Source organism: Coregonus clupeaformis, unplaced genomic scaffold (genome assembly GCF_020615455.1).
Source record: "Coregonus clupeaformis isolate EN_2021a unplaced genomic scaffold, ASM2061545v1 scaf0705, whole genome shotgun sequence".
NCBI lineage: Eukaryota > Metazoa > Chordata > Actinopteri > Salmoniformes > Salmonidae > Coregonus > Coregonus clupeaformis.
In genome coordinates, this window is record NW_025534160.1 from 87,492 (window position 1) to 105,000 (window position 17,509).

The window sequence follows — 17,509 nt, forward strand, 5'->3', positions numbered from 1 at the left end:
GTATGCTGACTCAGCTGTGCCTCAAAAGTAATACAACAAAGGCTCTATTACTGGTGGGATCATATAGCCTACATCAAATGTTGAAATATAAAAACATGTAAGTCATGTTTACAAAAAATCTGAGCGGTAGATCTATCAACGTTTCCCTTTACTGTGGCAATTGTGATCTAATCAACACAATATTAGCCACTTTCAATGCGACATACCGAAACAAAACGAACTATGCAAGAGATTTTGTTGTAGGCAGAAAGCTTATCGGAGTAGGATTCTATTCAGGAGACTGAAAAGATTTGGCATGGGTCCACAGATCCTCAAAAAGTTATACAGCTGCACCATCGAGAGCGTCTGACTGGTTGCATCACCGCCTGGTATGGCAACTGCTCGGCCTCCGACCGCAAGGCACTACAGAGGGTAGTGCGTACGCCCAGTACATCACTGGGGCCAAGCTTCCTGCCATCCAGGACCTCTATACCAGGCGGTGTCAGAGGAAGGCCCTCAAAATTGTCAAAGACTCCAGCCACCCTAGTCATAGACTGTTCTCTCTGCTACCGCACGGCAAGCGGTACCGGAGCGCCAAGTCTAGGTCCAAAAGGCTTCTCAACAGCTTCTACCCCCAAGCCATAAGACTCCTGAACAGCTAATCATGGCTACCCGGACTATTTGCACTGCCCCCCCCCCCCCCCCCATCTTTTTACGCTGCTGCTACTCTGTTTATTATCTATGCATAGTCACTTTAACTCTACCCACATGTACATATTACCTCAACTACCTCAACTAAATAAATAAATGCATTGTTGGTTAAGGGCTGTAAGTAAGCATTTTATGGTAATGTCTACACCTGTTGTATTCGGCGCATGTGGCAAATAACATTTGATTTGATTTGATTTGATTTGATTTGACAGGCTCGACTCAGCACGCGCTCTACACACATGGGAGCGGCATAAACAATGAGAGCTGCAGTAGGCCTATATGCAAATAGACTATTGCCATATATGGATCTGTGATAGCGTGAGCGGTTGATGTAGATGTGCTTGTTTTGAGATCAAAGCGAGAGCGGCATGTAGCCTGGTGCATATTTTGTTCACATCCTTTGCTAGATAGTGACTTATTAGCCCAGTTATAGATCATTTATAGTCAGCAATAGGGGGAGTGATTCCTTCTTACAAGAGCACAATGCCTACTTGGCCACTGTTAAAACTGTAACTTAAAGCGGTTACAGCCTCAGTGTTTACAGTAAACGTGCGCTGGAAGTTGCACAGAATTTTCACAACTTTCAAGTTTGCGCTCAGCAGACCTGAAATTTGCTCACTACCAAATTAGAGGGAACATTAATAATATCTAACATAAACCTGTTCAAATGTAATATACCAATGCTTTCATTTTCAATAGATTTAATTAAATGTAATACATTTAATATTCATCATAATTTTTGATAGGCTGTTTTAATAGCCTTACATTAAAATATACATTTTAACCTGAATGCAATAGGCCTATTCATGAAATGTTTTTAATCATAAAGTGCAAGTATGCATTCAATTCCATTTGGGGAATACAAATTAAAAACGATTGAATTCAACTACAATTTCTCTTGGCAAAACATTAAGATCAAGACAACTTTTGCCCACAATCAATTCATGATTTCTGACAATTAATCACAATTAAATTATTTAATCCAATAAAAAATGTGTACCCACCCTGAATACCAGCCTGGTCTCATAGACTAGAGGTAACATAGTAAATGTAAATCCGGGACACTCAAATTAGTATGATATGTTACGTTTGGTATGGTTACATAAGACAGAAGGTTACTTAAGGCAATAACAAAAGTAGGGTGGTTGGTTGAGGTGGATGGGTAGGCATATAACGCGAATGTCTAGCAACCCAAAGGTTGCGAGTTTGAATCTCATCATGTACAACTTTAGCGTTTTAGCTAATTAGCAACTTTAACTACTTACTACTTTTTAGTTACTTTGCAAATACTTAGCATTTATTAATTTTTTTGTCATTTAGCAGACGCTCTTATCCAGAAGCGACTTACAGTTAGTGAGTGCATACATTTTTCATACTGTTAGCTAACCCTTCCCCTAACGTTAACCTTAACCCATTAACCTAACTCATAAACTTAACCCTAACCTTAACCCTAAGTCCTAGCCTAGCTAACATTAGCCAGCTAGCTAACATTAGGCACCTAGCTAGAATTCGTAGCATATCATATGTTTTGAAAATGTGTAACATTTATTACATTTTGCAGATACGTAACGTATTGTACATTTAGCTAAATCTGAACATATAATACGAATTGTAATTCGTAACATATCATACGAAATGGGTGATGGATATCCACAATTTAATACATACAGTACGAAACGGAACATATCATGCTAATTGAGTGTTTTGGTTATATACGTACAGAATAATACGAAATGCTCTGAGACCAGGTTGTGAATACCCCTCCTTTTGATATTGACCCTATGACAAATATGAACTTACTTTAAGCTCTTTCTCTCTGTTGTGATGTCGTGAGGCTTCTTGTGTAAATTCAACCGATGATCTGTAGTAGCCTGTAGTGCTGCACAGTATGTCCCACTTCCGTGTTAGGGGCGACAACATGAATGATGAGCATCTACTGTGGGACAGCCTTTTGTGTCACAGCAAGTGAAAGCAAAGGTTCGGTTCAACATGGTCTGCCTTGATTGACACCTCTGAAGATAGCTTGAGATAAATATTTAGGTAAAAACCTGCATGAACAAGTTATCATGTCACTCCTTGCCATACTGAACAGAGTGGATCCTGATTCCACACCGACAAACCACACTAAAATAACTCACTTGAACTAACCCATGACAACTCTCCTCCTCCTCCTTACCTCATATCAGTCTCATTCTGAAAGTCATAGGCTTTCAGTCTGCCTGAACCCGGGTCTTACTGATCATTCCGTACCCCACAAATTGATTAAATTATTTATTTACTAACTAATAAAAATTATAACACAAGATACAAACACATACACAGTATAGGTAGGGATTAGAAACGTAATACAATGAAAACGGGTTCCTAGCAGACTAACACAATATGACACTTGTTACAAAAGATGGCGAGTTAAAGAGAGAGCGAGAGAAACACTTGGATACACATGGGCCTAAACTCATAGTAATCCTAATACTTTGCCAGAACTGCCGCCCGTTTGGTAAGAAGTAATGCATGTATTTACGTGTTTGTCTTTGTCGTCTCTGTTGGACACTGGCCTTTTTGGGAAGGGGAGTCGATTGGGCCTTCTCTTTTCGGATGGCCTTTTAGATGTAAGGCTCAGATGTAAGGCTTAGATTGTCCACAAGAGGTCACAATGTCCTTCTTCTTAGTCGTCTGTTTACTGTCTGTTTACTTTCACTCGTTCTGAAGTGGTCTTCTGAGGATGGCTAATCAGCCGTGTCGATGATCCCCTGTGGGGTGATGAGAGCAGTGTAGTAGACAATGGTTTGAAGAGAGTAAAAGGATGGTCTCACTTAAATTCACCTAGTCTTCAACTGTTTAAGCTACAAACACCAAACCAACTTTAAATGGTGCAGTCTGACTCAACTTAAGTTGCTTGTCAAAAGAGTTTTAATACTGTTTATACTTTTTTTTAAACTCTAACCATTTAAAATGTGCATAAAGACTCCATAGGCCACAATGGTAAATTTTTGGATTCACCACTTCTCTAAAAAGCGTTTAGGCTACAAACACCAAACCAACATTGAAATGTGCATACTGGCTCATCTTATGTAGCTTCAATATGCTCCCATTTATACTTTTAAAACCATAGAGCTTTCTGTACCACCATTTATTTCAATTGCTGAACGCAGACTTTAAACATTCTAAATTGAAATCACTGGTGCAGAACTATTACAATGTTCAAACTTAAACATTGAAAGCTTAAAACTATGATGCTATAGTACTCATACTACCCTACTATCCTAACCCACTATAACCCACTATAATAACTATATACTTAAAAAACACCCCAAAATAGCTCACTTTATCTAACCCATAGGTCTAAGACAACCCTATTACAACCCCCCAAAAATATAAATAACCTACCGAGACGTTGACCCCTGAAGGGAGCAGTATTCGATCAATAGGCTTGTTGTTCAGGCTGTTGTTGATAGGCTTGTTGTTCAGGCTGTTGTTTATTGGCTGGCTGTTCAAGCTGTTGTTCAGGCTGTTTATAGGTGTGTTGTTCAGGCTTGTTGTTCAGGCTGTTTATAGGCTTGTTGTTCAGGCTTGTTGTTCAGGCTTGTTGTTCAGGCTGTTTATAGGCTTGTTGTTCAGGCTGTTTATAGGCTTGTTGTTCAGGCTTGTTGTTTAGGCTTGTTGTTCAGGCTGTTTATAGGCTTGTTGTTCAGGCTGTTTATAGGCTTGTTGTTCAGGCTTGTTGTTCAGGCTGTTTATAGGCGTGTTGTTTATAGGCTTGTTGTTCAGGCTGTTTATAGGCTTGTTGTTCAGGCTTGTTGTTCAGGCTGTTGTTTATAGGCTTGTTGTTCAGGCTGTTTATAGGCGTGTTGTTGATAGGCTTGTTGTTCAGGCTGTTTATAGGCTTGTTGTTCAGGCTTGTTGTTCAGGCTGTTGTTGATAGGCTCCTAATGAGTTCAGGAAGCCAAGCTAGAGCTCTGTGAGACGATGGGGGCAGACTTTTTGATCAAGAGAGACCTTTAGAAAATATTCACATTTTCTCTAACACTAAACATACAAATATGCATTTTACAGTTATAAGGTGAAATCTAATAGTTAGTGGTTTTATAATTTGATTATGCTATATTTAGAAAGCATATGTCATTTTGAGCCTTATTCATACAGTTCTGTTGAATAGGAACTACAAAAGTCCTCAAAAGGGACTACACTTAAGCAATTTATAACTATTTTTACCAGAAAGGTGAAATGTTAACCTTTCTTTGAGTTTGCAGCATTACTTTTTCTTGTTTATGGCCCTCTTATGATAAATTATTATTTTTGGGGGATTACGTAAATGACATTTTCAATCACACTTAGTTACATTTATTATTATTATTACATTTAACTGGTTTTAAACAACAAGCCTTTCAGTGCCATACCACGGTAACTGTAGGCAATCGTTTTGAAGGAATCTCCAGTTAAAAGGTATCTGTAGGAATATGGAAGATAATGTCATTATTAGACTTTTACATCACCAGGTCATTGTGGATTACTAAAGTATAATAACAAATCATGATAACATTGGATAAATATGTGCATGTGTAGCATGTGACAATAGAAGGATCATATCAAGGATAGCGTCACAAATGAATACATAAATACCACTTGAAGCTTGATGATGACTTGATCATTTGAATCAGCTGTGTAGTGCTAAGGCAAAAACAAAAATGTGCACCCCTTTGAGTCCCCAGGACCAGGACTGAGAACAACTGCTTTTCATTGGGACCTCTTCATCTGCAGACAGGCTTTCACAGCTCTCTGTATCTGAGGACAGAAAACCACACAAGAAACAGACTAAATTATACAGCACTGAATATTATGTTCACTGTCCTCACTTCTAGGGACTGGAACTACACAAAAGTACCTGCCCTATCGAGAATAGCCTACTCTCTCACTTTGACAGATGGGGCTGCTATCCTTTCACCCTCCTCCACGGCTGTTAGCTAGCTACCTACAAATGCATTTGGAGTTTGTTTTTACAGTGATAAATATATCAAGATAGCTAGCTAATATTAAGTTAGGTAGCTGGTAAAATTTAATGAACTTAGCTAGCTATCTATACAGTATGTAAAGTTGGCTAGATAACTAGTTAGCTACGTTAGCAGCTCATTTGAGTTAGCCTGCACTGTAGCTAGTTAGCTAATAATACATTGTTTGTTTTATATTTTTGAAATGTATTCACTTACTTGAAAAGGTTCTCCCAGCCATGTGGATGATTGGAAACAGGGCAGCAAGGTTTGGTTGTTACCAGAACGATTTAGAGCAGATTACTATTTACCTGTGAATAACCAGACCTTCATACAAACTAGCTATGCTGATTTCTTGACGCACAATCGAACTAGCTGCTATATGCTGCCAAATGCTGCCAGCACGCCAACAATTGAGCCACTCAAGGCGGCTGAAGGGGCATGCGGGAGTTTACCGCATGCTAGTGTACACAGGGCATAACTCTTTCTTCAGTGCTTTACACTGAAATAATTGCTCTCTTTGCTTTACACTGAAATAATTGCTCTCTTTTATGTTCAGTGCTTTGGTGAACTATTAATGCACCGTAGGACTGTTTGACATTTTAGTTAAAGGAAGGTTGCTTGAATTTGTTTATTTATTATTGTTTGAACTGTATTGGTTTTGTGTGGGACTATTGACATTAGGCCAAGAAGATTTTTGGACATTTTAAGGCCTTTGTTTGTCTATGAACACACCCACACACACCCATTCATACCCCCCCTCACTCCTCCACTGAAGGTAATACAGAATATTGAAAATTCTCTAAAGGTTTATGACTGGGTTCTTTCATGTCAATTGTTTCTATGAAGTTGCCTTTTGAATTGCTCTGCCATTATTCTTGTATGAGGTATTATTGGTTGGGTTCGTCCTGTGCTGTAACATATGTTTTATATGGTGTGTCTTAGCCAGTGGAGAGAAAGGATATCTGGCAAACAGGCTACCCTCTGGGTAGGCCGTCTCTTCTGCTTTGATGTGTGTGTGTCTGGTAGCAGTCCTCTTTCTATCCTCTTCTTTTCCTTAATACCTGCCTGCCGCCCGAATAAATATCTGTACCCCTCTCTCTATCAATACCGCTACAAAGTTTATCGGCGAATAACAATGAAAAGAAAGGGTAAAAGGTCATTTTTAAAAGTGCTTCCTGGTGCAAAATTATACAGAAAAATATTTGTTAAAGTGCGAGGCAGGGCATGCATCTATAAAATGAGATTTTAGTCAATGATGAGCTAATGCTCTTCCAATCTCGTCAACCACTAATCACATTTTAATGACTGTACAATAATCCGAATGACAAAAATCGCAAAAAGCAATGAACTCATCCCCAAAAAAAAATTACACATCGATTTTATTTTTTTGGTACAAAAATAGTAATATACTGCAGTGCATTTTATCATGACATTGGTCTCCATTTAAATAAATGCATATAGAAAGACGTATAGTCCCAGAATTGTTTTCTCATAAAAATACTTATTTACCAATGAATCCTCATGTCTACAAAAGGAAAGGAAAGCGTTGGGGTCAGCATCAACTGTCCATGTTAGGGGTTGCATTGGGGTCAGCATCAGCTGTCCATGTTAGGGTTGCATTGGGGTCAGCATCAACTGTCCATGTTAGGGTTGCGTTGGGGTCAACATCAACTGTCCATGTTCTGGTTGCATTGTGGTCAGCTGCGACTGTCCACTGGGTCCAGAGAGAAGATGGTGCCCTCCAGGGTTAGTCCCATATTGAACCCCTCCTTCAGAAACACACACAACAAATAAATGAACATACAGGTCAGTGATCCAACCAGACACTACAGAAGTCTAGAGCAGTGTGTCCTATATAATGATGAATAACACTGTAATTACGGGGCAGTTTCCCAGACACAATCTCAATTGAGATTCTCAATAAACCTTGCTTTTCAATTCAGGACTATACTTCATCTATATTATGACAAAATCAAAATGATGGCTAATTGATAGGAAATTAGTAGGGCTAGCACCAGCAGGCCTGGTAGCAAACATGGTAGGCTACAATCATACTGTATGTATGACAGTTTGCCTGTATGTACATCATAGATTTTTATGGGTGATGCAAACATTCAAACAGAGGCAGACCTCAGTGAAAATGTGAATGCATTTTTAATGGAAAAAAAAAGATGTGATGGGCATTGTGGATTGTGAAGCATTCAGATGCATACATATAGATGGAGTAAACTAACCGTCGCTGACGCTGCACAGTGAAAGAGAGAGGGAGAGAATAAGATTATATACTGTAGGTTAAGTAGGTTATAATCTAGTTAGATTATAATATATAGCTAGATTAACTGTAGGTTCATCATCTAGTTAGATTATATACTGTAGGTTAGAGTAGGTTATAATCTGGTTAGATTATAATATATAGCTAGATTAACTGTGGGTTCATCATCTAGTTAGATTATATACTGTAGGTTAGAGTAGGTTATAATCTAGTTAGATTATAATATGTAGCTAGATTAACTGTAGGTTCATCATCTAGTTAATTATATACTGTAGGTTAGAGTAGGTTATAATCTAGTTAGATTATAATATGTAGCTAGATTAACTGTAGGTTCATTATCTAGTTAGATTATATACTTAATATATGCTATTAAGGGATGGTAGTAAGATCAACTATAAATTCGTCATCACTGTTCTGGAGACTCCTACTACTATGCCCAACACAAAAAAAAAAACGCATGACTTAATTTTGGACCTGCTAAATGGCATATATTTATTTATATTTACCAGAGAAACAAAGGCTGTGCCCCATTCTAAAAGGCAGAATCCATGTCGATTGGATCCCAGCCAGAGTATACAGTATTTGATCTAAATCAGCATAATGGTAGAGTGCTCTATATTTGTTCAGAGGCAATGCTATTATTTACACCAATGACTGAGCACATAATATGCCTGTGTACTTTGACGTTATAAGTAATATGCCTCTTATTAATGTAAATATATGAGCATTACAAAAGCCTAGCTCAAGAAACACTGCTGTTCCTACAGTGAATGTACACACCTGCATTTCATCCAGCTTAGATTGGGCGTCAGGAGGAAAGGCTGTTGTGTTGCAGACGAACGGATCAAAAGACTCCGCCCCCAAAAATATCTGTTCCTGATGGAGGGGAGAGATGGAAGGATGAGGGGAGCGAGAGAAGACAGGAGTTGAATCAGCATACTGTATGTGTGCAATTGTTAATTGAACAACTTGTATGTAATTGCATAAATACCAATACAGCAGTTTATCAATCAATTTCATTACGACATAATGTAAAAAAAGAGTGTAGTGCAGCAGAGTAGTCACCTCTCTCTTTCAGGGAAACATGTGGAGGAGGTGGAGGAGGGGAAAAGGAGGGAGGAGGAGGAGGAGAGGACCCATTGATGGCAGGTTTCCTTGCCATAGGAGACCCTGGAGAGAATGGAACCATGTCGAAAACGTCCGTGGGGGGAGGTCTGGATATGGTGCTCCATGCCTGAGGGGGAGAACAACGAAATACAAAGATGTTGAATGGCAGCTGAATGTTATACTAAGGCTACAGTTATAAAACCAACACCAAACACACACAGAGAGAGAGACAGAGAGAGAGACCGAGAGAGAGAGAGACCGGAGAGAGATACAGAGAGAGACAGAGAGACAGAGACAAAGAGTTACAGATAAAGCGAGGGAAAGAGAGACATAGACCTACGTTCTACACTTTCTAAAAAATAAGGGCGCTTCTGTGATTCTATATAACCTTTGTATATGAAGTGAGCCATAGAACCCTTTTGCTTCTATATAGCACAATTTCTTCTAGCAGTGTACTGTAGTAAGGAAAAGCAAAAAGAGAGAGGTAGTTATTTACTCGCGGGCGAGGTAAGCAGCATCCATTATGCAGCGGTAGCCTGGGCTGGGCAGGTTTAGTGGGTGGAGGGGTTAGTAGACCAGCGGAGATGCTGGAGTCTGGAGAGCTGGCTGGGGTTAGAGCCACAGAGGACATCTCTAGAAAGGAAAGGGCGTTCAGGCTGACACTGTCACCCCAGAACATAGACGAGGGACTCGGCAGCATGTGAGCCTCATTAGAAGAGTTCAAATGCAAAAAGCTGAGGAGAAATCAGCCAGAGAAAGAAGAAACAGGGGTAGAGATTTGTTATCACTGATGTCAGAAAGTAAGGTAAGCTATTGTTAAGGCGGACATTTCTAGCGCTTAGTGTGAGACAGAAACAGAACAAGCATGGAGACTGTTGGATTAGTAGCCTAATCCTCCAATTTACAGCGAGCCTTGACAATCTGCCATGTGATCCTCTAGATCTTGAAGTCGATCTTTCAACTTGGAATTTTCAGTTTCCAGTTCCAGAATCTAAAGTCAACAAACACAAGTCAAGAGCATGATCGAAGAGGTCACATTTGTCATGCATTTTTTCATGCACTAGTTATCTCAGGATGTGGCACTACATTCCCCATGATTCAATAGTGCACCGTGGGGCTCTGATCTAAAGTAGTACACTGTAAAGGAATGCAGACTTACTCTTTTCTGCAGACTGATGATCTGTTTCCTCACCTCCACGTCTTTCCCGCCAGACTCCAGGAACTTCCTGTATGCCAGGTCAAAGGCTCGACCAATGCTGAAGGTGATCTCCTCTGCCTGCAATCCAGTGCATCATGGGTATCCTTAAACATCTAGTGAATGTACCCTTTGACGTGTTGCACATATATAACATAGTACACAGTTTTCGGGGACCTTTTTTCGCTCTTGACCGCTATTTTCAGAACTACTAGCTTAAAGGTATACCAAAACCTCTAACATCTCTTTAAACCTGAAACAACTAGTTGGGATAAATTCATTAGTGCTACCAAACCACAGTGACCTCATACTATGGACTAACGTTTGATACATTTACATCTAAGGTTCATATAAGGTTATTATAACCTCTAAAGAATCCATATAAAACAAATGAAATACACAAACACTAAATTATATTTTCTTTCTTACACATTTTTCACTGTCGAACACATAACAGATGTGTTTTTGGTCTCTGGCTCTGTGCAGATGAAGGTGAATATCCTCTTGTCTGTTTTGTCGTCCGCGGAAGGATATCCTATGAAGCTGACAGTTGTGCTGCATCCTAAAATGAATGAAGATAAATGAGCTATATCTAATGCTACTAATAAAGAAAAACATTAAGACAAAGACAGGGACAGGTTTAGTAAGGGCTGACTGCTTGGTGAGTTTATTCTTTACAAATGACCCAAAGGTTCTGGCCTATTATAAGGACCTTAGTTGAACGTCTTCACAGTGGACTTACTCTGGTCTTGGGGTCTTAATTTCACTCACGTAGATGGATACCTGCAGCTCCACCTTGTGTTTTGTGTCCCTCTGATTTCTTGATATGCCTTTGGAACTGCAGGATTGAAACGTCATACAGTACGTTATGAAATTGACAAATCTAAGGTCTTATAAAAATCATAGAATTGTTTGAGTACTGTGGGAATGTCTTAGGAACATACCTTTAGCTTTCTCACAGCCACCCTTACGACATCTGTGCCTTTTGGTTGGTCAACCTCTGTTACTCCAAGGAACTGCAACAGGATAAAACGGCACATCATTTTTCTGTCCAGCAGATGGTGCTCTTCACCTCTGTGAGCTCTCAACGCAGACAGAAGTTTAATTAGAAGATCCTACCTTGACATTGTACGCTATGTAATTCTTGGCCAAAGCCTCAGGGGTGTCATCCCTCCAGATTTATCTGAAACAAACAACAAATGAATTAAGGTTAAAACCATACATAAATGTATTGAAATTTGACACAGAAAAAAAAGTAACATATTTGTTTCAGTTTTAAACATGCTTTGCCATCCAAGCCTTAAAACAGATACAGGATTAGAACAGCTCTGCACCGGGTTCCTCTCCCCCAGAAAGTGTCTGCAGCATCTACAAGCTACATAATTAGATAAACAAAGTGATGGTACAACAAACAATAAATTATATAAATATAGGTAACATTGACAATCGAAACCCAATGAGGCATTTGCTGTGATTCTGTTAATCTTCATTAAAGCACCAACAAGAAGAGGAACTAGTATCTTGTATCAGGAGTTATCAACATGCCATCAATGATTAGTCCTATCTCTATGTTAACCTTCACATAACAGGTAAGCATAAACATTAGCCATTTTTAGCATTGGCATTAGACCAGTGGCCCCACTGAGTTGAGTTCCCATCTCAAAGGCCATTGCTCCCCCATGTGCTCAAGTCTTCCCTTCCATATTCCATACAGAACCATGGGGATTACTGAAAGGTCACCCAGAGAGAGAATACAGATTTTACCTCCATGTAGAGGGATACATCAGGTAGTATTTTTATTTTATTTTTTTGGGGGGGTAGATCAGCATTAATAGTGCAGATAGATTGTAACTTCTATCAATGTAATTGTCTGCATCACTTCCAATCCCCCATGTGTTTTTTTTCTCTCGCATACATACACATATATACATACACATATATACACATATACACACACACACACACATATATATATATATATATAAATATATACACACATATACATGCATACATACATACATACATACATACACATACAGTTGAAGTCGGAAGTTTACATACACCTTAGCCAAATACAGTTAAACTCCGTTTTTCACAATTCCTGACATTTAATCCTAGTAAAACTTCCCTGTTTTAGGTCAGTTAGGATCACCACTTTATTTTAAGAATGTGAAATGTCAGAATAATAGTAGAGAGAATGATTTATTTCAGCTTTTATTTCTTTCATCACAGTCCAGTGGGTCAGAAGTTTACATACACTCAATTAGTATTTGGTAGCATTGCCTTTAAATTGTTTAACTTGGGTCAAACGTTTCCGGTAGCCTTCCACAAGCTTCCCACGATAAATTGGGTGAAATTTGGCCCATTCCTTCTGACAGAGCTGGTGTAATTGAGTCAGGTTTGTAGGCCTCCTTGCTCGACGTTTTTAGTTCTGCCCACAGATTTTCTATAGGATTGAGGTCAGGGCTTTGTGATGGCCACTCCAGTACCTTGACTTTGTTGTCTTTAAGCCATTTTGCCACAACTTTGGAAGTATGCTTGGGGTCACTGTCCATTTGGAAGACCCATTTGCGACCAAGCTTTAACTTCCTGACTGATGTCTTGAGATGTTGCTTCAATATATCCACATAATTTTCCTTCCTCATGATGCCATCTATTTTTGTGAAGTGCACTAGTCCTCCTGCAGCAAAGCACCCCCACAGCATGATGATGCCACCCCCGTGCTTCACGGTTGGAATGGTGTTCTTCGGCTTGAAAGCAGCCCCCTTTTTCCTCCAAACAAAACTCTGGTCATTATGGCCAAACAGTTCTATTTTTGTTTCATCAGACCAGAGGACATTTGCTCCAAAAAAGTCACCGATCTTTGTCCCCATGTACAGTTGCAAACCGTAGTCTAGCTTTTTATGGCGGTTTTGGAGCAGTGGTTTCTTCCTTGCTGAGCGGCCTTTCAGGTTATGTCGATATAGGACTTGTTTTCCTGTGGATATAGATGCTTTTGTACCCGTTTCCTCCAGCATCTTCACAAGGTCCTTTGCTGTTGTTCTGGGATTGATTTGCACTTTTCGAACCAAAGTACGTTCATCTCTAGGAGACAGAACGCGATCTCCTTCCTGAGCGGTATGACGCTGCGTAGTCCCATGGTGTTTATACTTGCATACTATTGTTTGTACAGATGAAAGTGGTACCTTCAGGCATTTGGAAATTGCTCACAAGGATGAACCAGACTTGTGGAGGTCTACAATTCTATTTCTGAGGTCTTGGCTGATTTCTTTAGATTTTCCCATGATGTCCATATAGGAGGGATACATCAGGTAGTATTTAGTGTAACCTCCATATAGAGGGATACATCAGGTAGTATTAGTGTAACCTCCATATAGAGGGATACATCAGGTAGTATTAGTGTAACCTCCATATAGAGGGATACATCAGGTAGTATTAGTGTAACCTCCATATAGAGGGATACATCAGGTAGTATTAGGGTGTAACCTCCATATAGAGAGATACATCAGGTAGTATTAGTGTAACCTCCATATAGAGGGACACATCAGGTAGTATTAGTGTAACCTCCATATAGAGGATACATCAGGTAGTATTAGTGTAACCTCCATATAGAGGGATACATCAGGTAGTATTTGTGTAACCTCCATATAGAGGGACACATCAGGTAGTATTAGTGTAACCTCCATATAGAGGGAGACATCAGGTAGTGTTAGTGTAACCTCCATATAGAGGGATGCATAAGGTAGTATTTGGGGGGTCTGGAAGTTGATCTGGAATGTTCATTAATGTAATGCAAATTAACATAATGGGGAAGCCAGAGAGTGGTGTTTGTGGTTCAGAGATAGAGAAAAGACGTCAGTATGTGTGTTTCTGGAGGATAGCCCACAGCTCCATGGATCCTAACTATCTCACTTTGACGCTGATAACACACACTAACTACCAGGTATGGATTGAAACAGCCACTCCTAATGAATAGTTCTCAGAAAATACTATCTTTTTTTCATTCACCTTGATTCAATCACATTCAGTGCCAATGTGTCTCTACATTTTACGACCAACAGGAAAGGCTGTAAAGACACAGCGTCCCAAATGAGACCCTATTCCCTATATAGTGCACAACTTTTGACCAGGGCCTATAGTGGCATCAGATGGTCTACATGTAAATCTGTCTCTGAGATGTAGATAGGAGACATCACAAATGGAAAAAAATGAACAATAAAAGAAAACAAAAGCGTGTAACATAAAATGAGACTGTGGGAGAGTAACAATGTGTCTGCTAACTAATCCTGGAAATACTGTCAACACAATGGGGTGAGTACTAACTGGATGGATGGGTAGAGACTGCTTTATGATCCAGTACATACACATTATTATGCATGTTTAAAAGCAGTAGCAGGAAAGTGAGGGGGCATTTGTAGAGTGGGGTTGACGCAACAGAATATAATGTTCCTCCCAGCATCCTAATGAAATATTCAGACCACCAAACCCAGCTACTGCTGCGTCTACTAAGTGAGATAAACTCTGGGCAGACGTTGGTGGTGTGGTAATTGTGGAGCATCGGAGGCCAGAGGCGGCATATATGCATGCATATTAGGAAAGGAGGAAAGTCACTAGTCTGATAAAACATCAGGTCAGAGACACCTGTATCAGCCCACTGACAGATGTATCCAGCCATGCCTAGAGGAGAGAGAGAGAGCGAGAGAGAGCGCGAGGAGAGAGAGAGAGAGAGAGAGAGAGAGAGGTCGTGTCTAGACTTGACAGTTCATGCAGCTTTTTGTATTCTGATCATGGAATTCCGAACACGTCATGCGTCTACATTTAAACACGCGTTTTCTGGAGATTTGTGGGAGGAGTGTGATGATGTCGCCCACTCTATGCGCTTTCGGTAGCCTGATTGCGTCCAGACTGAGGGAGAAATCTGCACATAATGCATCCCTGACCACCTCCTGAAGTGGTCAGACAGATCTGAACACAATCAGACCACAAAGCAATTTTTGTGCATTTAGACCCGTCTTTTTCAATGTGAGCTTTATTCTGATAGCAGAAGTCGCATGTAAGTGTCAAGTGTAGGCACGACCAGAGAAAGAGAAAGAGATACTAATGAAGAGATGAGAGGATTGAGACATTTGTTAATCAGGAATGAAATTGTAGGTAGGTACAAATTGCCTCTACTTTATGTTCTGTGATTAACCCTTAAATTGCATAAAGAACTACAACATGAAATGTCTCCACCCGCTGGACACAGACCTAATTTCAACGTGAAATCAACCCCAAAAATTCAGACAGGATTTAGGTTAAAAGTTGGACAAAAAAAAAATGAAATTCCCTTACGTTGATTTCTTTTGCAAATGCAGTTTTCCACTTTGATTCAACATCATCACATTGAATTTAATTTAAATGACGTTGAAACAACATTGATTCAACCAGGTCTTACCCAGTGGTTAAGTACTTGAGGTCAACCTGACTTTAGGTCAACATACTTTCAAAAGACAGGGCTGTGTAGGCATAGGAAACATGGTGCCCTTTCAGATGCAATCAATGAATACAGTGAGCTGTTACCTTTTCTCCTGTTGAAAGCTCGGTTCATACTGCGGTAGCTTCTATGGTGGTCCTGGGACTGGGGCTCTGCAGTGGATCAGGAGCCTGGAGCGAGAAAACACAACAACACAAAGTCAAGGTCAAGGACATTGAACAACTGATTGAGGGGCTGTGGGTTAGGGGACGGCTGGGGAGAGAGTGATCAGCGTCCCAAATAGCCCCCTATTCCCTATATAGTGCACTACTTTTGACCAGAGCCCTATAGCCCCTGGTCAAAAGCAGTACACTACATCGGGAATAGGGGGCTATTTGGGACGCAACAGAGAGATCCATCTGTATTGTCTTGGCTAACTGGTGCAGTGAGAGATCAATGTGAAGCTAAATGACTGGAGACCGGAGCTAGATTGAGGTTTGGTATGGTGTTGGGTAAAGGAAACAGGAGCTAGACTGAGGTTTGGTATGGTGTTGGGAGGTAAAGGAAACATGGGGGTGGAGACAGAGGAGAGGACTATTGTGATCTTCATTCACATGGATGCACCTAGTGGTAAACTACACACAAAAACACACAAACACACTATTGAGCAGATGGAATAATATATGCAATACATTTCTTTCAATATATTTCTGCTTCTACCAAAAACAAAATGTTCAGCCTTTAGAATGCATTCCTCTACAGGATTATCCGGATCAAATAATTCAAACCATGCTAAGCTTTAGCCAGCGCTTGACTTAAACAGTCATGCCTTAAACCCAGTCATCCCACAGGAAAACAACAATATCCCTTTGTTAACACAGTTACAATAATAAACATGTTGCCTTGAGTAACACTAGTGAACAGTCTGCTTGTGGACGTAGCCTGTTCCACATCACCAGACCAGTTCATTTCAGTTCAAAAGATTAGGTCAGAGGTTTCTAGAACCTTTCATGATTTCACTTCCCTATATGACAAAGTCATGAGACGTGAACCAGTGAGGCTTGGTGATGACTAAGCTGAACTGTCTCTCACACCATGGACGTTACCATCAAAGTTACCAAAGGTACAACCAAGGCCACTATCATGTTCAGTATAACTTCTTAGTGGAAAATCCCTATATCCTTCTAGCCATAAACTCTTTTTGTAACTGGAATGTCTTCCTATATTCCTCACTAACTACAGCTTCTTAGCCTGATGGAGATAAAAGGCTAGAAGGCTGGAAAACGCTGCAAGTAGCTTGAGTATTCTCAATGTACTGCCACATTCCTCACATCTTAGGACGGAGATTTCTGAGAGCTATGGCTGTAGGATCTTTATTTGAGCCAGTTTGCTACAGCAGGAAAATAATCCTGCAGCAACAGGAAATGTGAAGTATCATGTGGATCCTAATTAATGGACATTTTCTAGGGGTTGATGTAAAGGAAAATCAAAGTGGAAATGACAAAACTTCAGAAGCCTTTTTTTAACCTCAAATACACTACAAGTTGAAAATGTCCTACAATGCAGGAAAGTTATCCTGCAACAGGGTGATCAAATGAACATCCTACATCTGTATGCAGTGAAGACATTTCATAGTTCATATGGTTTCTCCTCCATCTTCTTAGACAGAGAAAAGTCTTTCCTCCCTGAAACTAAAACTGTCACCAACCTCTGTGATATGACCGCATTCTTTTATTTAATTACACTTTTTTTTCATGCCACAGATAAATAGACAGGTTTAACAACAATGTCTAATATATGTGTTA

The 17,509-nt window shown here is 39.9% G+C and overlaps 1 pseudogene; it reads right to left on the reverse strand.

Annotated features, from left to right (window-relative positions):
• Positions 1 to 7,284: 7,284 nt before the first annotated feature.
• LOC123485477 overlaps positions 7,285 to 17,509 on the reverse strand; it is a 31,417-nt pseudogene continuing 21,192 nt past the window's right edge.